This window comes from Pinus tabuliformis, chromosome 5_2, assembly GCF_031772625.1.
Source record: "Pinus tabuliformis cultivar Carrire ecotype Pingquan chromosome 5_2, CPIR1, whole genome shotgun sequence".
NCBI lineage: Eukaryota > Viridiplantae > Streptophyta > Pinopsida > Pinales > Pinaceae > Pinus > Pinus tabuliformis.
Window position 1 is genome coordinate 689,548,967 of NC_142306.1, and position 6,694 is coordinate 689,555,660.

The following is a 6,694-nucleotide window of genomic DNA, read 5'->3' on the forward strand; positions in this document are numbered from 1 at the left end:
ACTATGGATTGTAGTCGACATTCACCATATTCCTCGACTCCACTCAACATTTTGGAAGAAGGATCGATGGTTCATAGTTGTCATAACACAATGTGATGGGAACCCAAAATCGGAACCCACACAAAACTTGATGGGAACCCATCATTTCCAGGTACCCTTAATTGCTTGAATGATTGACAATAGATCCCTATGCCTACAATTCAAGCAGGTTTGGAGTGACCCGAGGCATTTTGCTTCTTTTTAATTTGATTTAGTTTTGAATCAATCGTGGAGTATTTCCGCACAATACGCCTCACTTGGCTTCGAGTCATTATATAGTGCTACTAATACTGATTTGTTGTGATGTGAGTAGTGTTTAAAACTGTAAATATTACCTTTACAAAGGATACTTAGTAATTTGAAAACCCAAGGACAAAAACAAATTCAAACTTGCAATGAATACTCTTTATCTCCACTAGAGTAAAGAGGTTAAAGGACACAATGTTGCATATTGAAGAACACATTTCATTCCCAACCAGTAAGAAGGAGTCAAGAGTCTAACTAAATTGACTGATATATTCATCTCATATGAATCATTCCTTCAAAATTTGAAAATACCCTTGACCTACACCATCTGAAATAGTAATCCAACCTCATAGTTAAAGAGAAAGTCCTTCTCGAAGTGATGACTCTGCCTCCTCAATATTACCATGATCTGGCCTACAATCTACTTCCCCGGTCCTTGAAGAGAACCCACTAGTAGAAAATTCCCAGGTAGCAAGGGAGTTCGGGGACTGAGGCATTTCCCCCAAATTGAATTGCTCTCTTGAGCAAGTGCACATCATCATCTTGTCTTTGTTTGCTGATAAAACCCAGCTCCAAGGCCCAGGCATTGGTTGGCTCCACCTATCTTCACTAGGTCTTCTTTGTTTTAACTTAAGCAAACACTCTCGAGCAAAAATATAGTTCACCGCATTGTAACTGCAAGAATTACAACACTACTCCCCCCCACAATTGATGACTAATTAAACTCTGATAAAGAACTCACATTGCATCGCCATAAATGAAAGTACCCAATTAACAACCAATCAATCTAATCTCCCAAATCAATATCTTTAGTTCAGATCATGGCAATGACTTGGAAAAACTGGATCACAAAAAATCTTCGAGCCAACTGAATGTTAAATGCGATAATACTATCTTTTAACGCAGCTGGATCGATGCAATCAATATGACATGATACAACGATATTTGACCATTAATCCACGTACCAAAATCTAATGTGCACACCAATAAAATAAATAAATAAATAAATCGCACGTAATGTCTGATCGGCCCCGTGTATCGTACATGCCAGGATGATGTCCAACCTCGAAACCTGTAACTGGGGATGCGGCAGTGGGCTAACGTCACCCTAAAATTTTCAGCAAAACTATAATGCTAACTATAGAAAATCAAAAATTTTCACTAGTATGAAGAAACTAATAGCTCGAAACTGATCATAGATGTCACTTTGCAAGCAGTGACATAATAAACAATATGATACCAAGTAATTGAATAAAAAGGCCATGTTAGTAAGGCTCATTAAACATTCGCATCATTAAAATCACTTCATTACAATATCAAATCGTAGAATTATCAAACTCATGTGAATTGTTAAAACTCAATTGTTAGGAGATTCATATTCAAAATCTACAAATAAAATCCATGTATGTTAAGTTAATATGCTTATGTGGGTTGCATATGTTAAGTACGTTAGTGGGTAGATATAGGTTATGTGGGTTAATGGATTAGATGATTAAGTAGTTAGTGAATTATATGGGTTAGGAAGGTTAATTAAGTGAGTGAGTTAATGGGATAGGAAATTGTGCTTGTGGGATAGGTTACATAGATTAGGTGGGAATTGGTAGATTGGGTGGATTACCTTTTGGTCACTTGTATAGTAGGTTAATGGGGTGTGTAGGTTAGTTATGATAGATAGATTAGGTCAATTTGGTGGGTTATGTTTATGGGTTAGGTTATAGGTTTGGTGGGTTAGTAGGGTGGATTGGATAGGTTAGTGGGATATGTAAGTTACATAACTTAGTTGAGTAGGGTAGATAGTTTAGTTGGTTTAGTGTATCATGTAAGCTAGTGGTTTATCATGTAGGTTGGTGGGGCAGGCCAGTGTGGGACTAGGTCGATAGGTGATGTTATGTTATAAACATTTTAATAACCTAACCCATTCCTTACTAACCCATATTGAGTCTAACCCTTAGCCAATAACTTGTTAGTGCCTATAATCATTAATCGAAATCTAACCCCTACAACTAATAAAATCAAAACCATAAGTCCATTAGAATGTCAATATAAGATAAGAAATATAATAAGAAATGTTGACATTTTAAGTTTAGATTAATTAGTATTATATCAGTTGAATAAAAAAATTGAATTTTTTTTTTCACATTGTTCATAGTAACACCAATTTAAGTGTGAAAAAGCATTGTCCAATAACCAAGTTTGTTTCATTAAGAAAAAATATAAACATATTCAATCTTTTTCATGTCAATTTACTTTAAGCCTATTACACTCATTTAGTTCACTACATGCATCTATATCATATTTAATAAATCCATAATATCAAAATATAATGTAAATTCACATAATGCAAATGTTGCAAATGATAATTTAAATGACACTATTAATTGTTTCGTTACTCAACTTTCATTTCTCCACTAATATAAAGTTTTGAGTACAATCTATCAATTGTAAGAGTTATACAACATTATTATTTCTTTAATTGTTCGTTACTCAACTCTCATTTCTCCACTAATATAAAGTTTTGAGTACAATCTCTCAATTGTATTTCTTGGTTTTTTTTCTTATACTCCATGGAAACATCTATGGGAGGCCAAGTTCTTCTTCTTTTAGTGACTAAGGTCATCCATTTAATAATTATAATTCTAGGAGCCAAATCTTGTATGATAACCAAAGTAGCATATGGTTACGTAATTATGAGAATCAAATCTTCCTAATCATTTTGACACACAAGAGATACGTGTGCATATCTTGGGTGTGTCCCGGGGCCAAAAGCAGGGGTTCCCAATCCTCCGCCAGAAGCGGCTCTGCCGCAATCTTGTCATTCAATTCTGCCTCCCATGATGAAATTAGGGACTTGACCTGTGCTGGAGTTCCCCCACTATAGGCATGCATGAGGTTTTGCATATTTTCCTCCCCTATTTTCCTGCCCCTCTTCCATTGGGTCTTGCTAGTCGAGGCTAGCGACATTTTCTTTTTGTTGTTGGTCTGTCTATAGTTGCGGCGACGCCCTCTTTTCCCTAGCCCCGCTTCTGCATTCACCATGTTGCCCTCGATCAGAGTTTCCTTCAACCACGGGGACTCCCAAAATCTTGCCTTGTCCTGGAGCAGAAGTGCCGGAGTCGGGGGGAGAAGAATATTAGACAGACATGAAAGAGTAGCGTAAGCAGAAAAGTTAAAACCAAACCAAATTTCAGTGTTTCCATCCATCCATTCCCTGTGGAGCAGAATTACTAAGTCGTGTTTCATGGTTTGAGGAGTGAAACCCAATTTTCCCCCAACCCCTTCATCAATTGCCTTCATCCTCTCTGTACCCAGACTTAGGTTAATTCCCTCCCTCTAGCTCACTATTCTCCCCCCGATCTAGTTAGCCCTCTAGCTCCATGGATTAAGCCCTGCCATGACCGAATTGACAGACTCACAGGTGTTGGGACACACAGGTATTGGGATATAGGTGGCAAAACATACCCTAACTAAATTGACAAACCCGCCGATGTTTGGTGATCATGGCTCACCATTCATGCCCCTCTGGACCTTAAAATTGCCAGAAAACCCGACCTTGACAGGATTAACAGATAGGTTAGTAAAGGACATGCCGAGGTTTGATTGCATTCCCTCCCTCCGAATTTTCATTCTACCCCCAACCCTGCCAGGCCTCTGGCTCCAAGAATTTAACCACACTGTTGCAGAATTGACAGCTGCACGGGTATTAGGGTCCCCCGAATCCCCTTTCATGCCCCATTGGGCCAAAGGTTTGCTTGGAATCCAAACAATGGCCGACTGGTCAGACACACCAGCTTTAGAGGGCCACGACTCCCCATTCCTAACCCGCTGGACCAGAAGATTACCCGAAGACTAGAAAATAACAAACTAAATAAACATACAGGTAATATGAACCCCAGACTCCCCATTCTTTCATCTCTGGCCCATAAAATTTTTAGCAACCGCAGGCTCTCGGAGCTGCCTCGGTCCTGTCCAGGTCCCAAACACCTGGGTTTGATGAATGCAAGGGAAAAATTTACAATCCAAGCCAAGAGCAGACCCAAACCCTCCATGCATGCCCCTTTGAGCCAACAAATTTCCATATAACACTAAAATTAAAACATTGGACATCAACAACAGTGAATTGAACCAAATTCCACCAGAAACATGCGGAACCATCAACAATCTTTATCAAATCAGCCTCCTTTCTTGTAGCATATGCTCCATATCTAGAACAAGGCGGGCCTGAAATACATACCAGTGTCCTTGTCTAATCGAAGATCTGGTGGCGTCTTCCTGCTGGTGGTGTCAATCTCTCCTTCTGCAGGCGAATTCCACCACCCTGCTAGCAGTCTCGTCTCCCGCGCGCAAGCTCGTCCATAGATCGTGCAGGCAAACATTGACAACCCTCACCATCTTTCCCGCTTGTATGCCTTCTTCCTTTGTCGTTTTCCTTCCCAATGCAGTTGCCACTTGTGGTCATCCTCTCCATGTTTTCATTACTGTGCGCATGTGGGGTCTTTGGGTGGGCCGCCCACCTACCCTGTTCTCCGTCCTCTTACACATCTCAACGATCCACGTGGGGATCTCATATCCCATCGCACCCCGATTGGGGGTCAAAGTTATATTTTGAACTAAACACTCAAATTATATTTTGACAACTTGTTAAACACCGATTAATTCTATAATTAGAGAGAGTTTAGAATAATTATAATGGAAGAGAATATCATGACGCATGAGCTTCTAAGTATAACAACAACATGTGTACTTTGAAAGCGATTTTGCATTGGACCAAGTGCATTGAGGGTTAATGAATACACATTTTGCATTAAGGGTTAATGAATACACATTTTCAAACTAGACTTATCAATGATAATTGATTATTTAATTATTGCATAATAGTTTATGATATTTTAATTATTTTATAATAGTTTGTGGAGTTATTAACATAGAAGTGTTATATATATATATATATATATATATATGTATGTATGTATGTATAAAATGAATGGTATATATTTATATTTATTTGTATTAATAATAAATAAATAAAACTAAGTCTAAATTTTAAATAATTTTAATATAAATATTTTAATATTATTATTTTTAATTAAAAAATGAATGATTTGTGTAATGCAATAAGGTGTTTTTATAATTTAAATATTTTAATAAAAAAATATTTTCTAGTTTTTAAGAAATTAAGAATTTTCAGTCATATTTTCTCTTAAAAAATTTCGGTATTATATTTGTAAATATTTTCATGTGTTGGTATAAACTTTTCAATGACCTCTTTAAAAAATAATTTTTTAAAGATGCATGGACGATTTCAAGCATGGTCAAAGCATGGCCAAAAGAGACAAGAATTTGTATTGCAAGAACGTATTTAAATAAAAACTAAATTATATAATTTTAAAACTATACCATTAAACCAAAAATCTACTCCTCATAAACCACCCCAGAAAAATCACCCTACCCTTAAGAAAACCACCCCAACCAATTCATACACGTGAAGATGAATTTTACCACCTTTAAAATAAATTATCTTTTAACAAATTCCACAGTACCATAATGAAAAATCTCAACAGAAAACTTCTTTCCATATAAATTTTAAAAAATGGAATATATTTTTTAATTAAATTTCATATTTTTTTGGGAAAGAGCCTCGCATGATTACAAGTCATGCAAATGTCACCTTACATAATGGGGAGAGAAAGCCTATTTATTAGAAGATTAAGCCATGATGCTTGGTACTTCAAATTAATAATGAAGTATGATAAAAAAACTTCTTTCTGTATAAATTTAAAAAAATGGAATATATTCTTTTAATTAAATTTCATATTTTTTTGGGGAAGAGCCTCACATGATTACAAGTCATGCAAATGTCATCTTACATAATGGGGAGAGAAAGCCTATTTATATTAGAAGATTAAACCATGATGCTTGGTACTTCAAATTAAAAATACATTCTACATACAAGGGGAAGAGACGATCACATGCCAAATGGCTAGGTGCTACGTTTACATCTAAAAATAAATAAATGAGATTCTCATATGATCAAGTTTGACTTAGTTGTAAGGTGTTGAGTTCAATGTATTTAATTTAGATTAAATAATACATATGAGGGGAAGGGATTCTCATATCCCAACTCTAATTTAGCTAAATAATTCTTTAATCATATAAATCTGTCATTTCTTGTAAATGAGAATATATATTACATAGTTTAATAATAAATATTTTTTTTCCCAAATTTGTTTTCATAATTTAATAAGATTTTGTCACACATTTATTATTTTACCTGATTAATAAGAATTTTAATTTAATGAGATTTTTTGGAAAATTATTGTTTATTTTATTTATTTTGTTTTATTTTTAGAAAAATTCAATTATAAAATTTTTAATCTAATAATTTTTAACTTATTATAAAACTATTCAAATC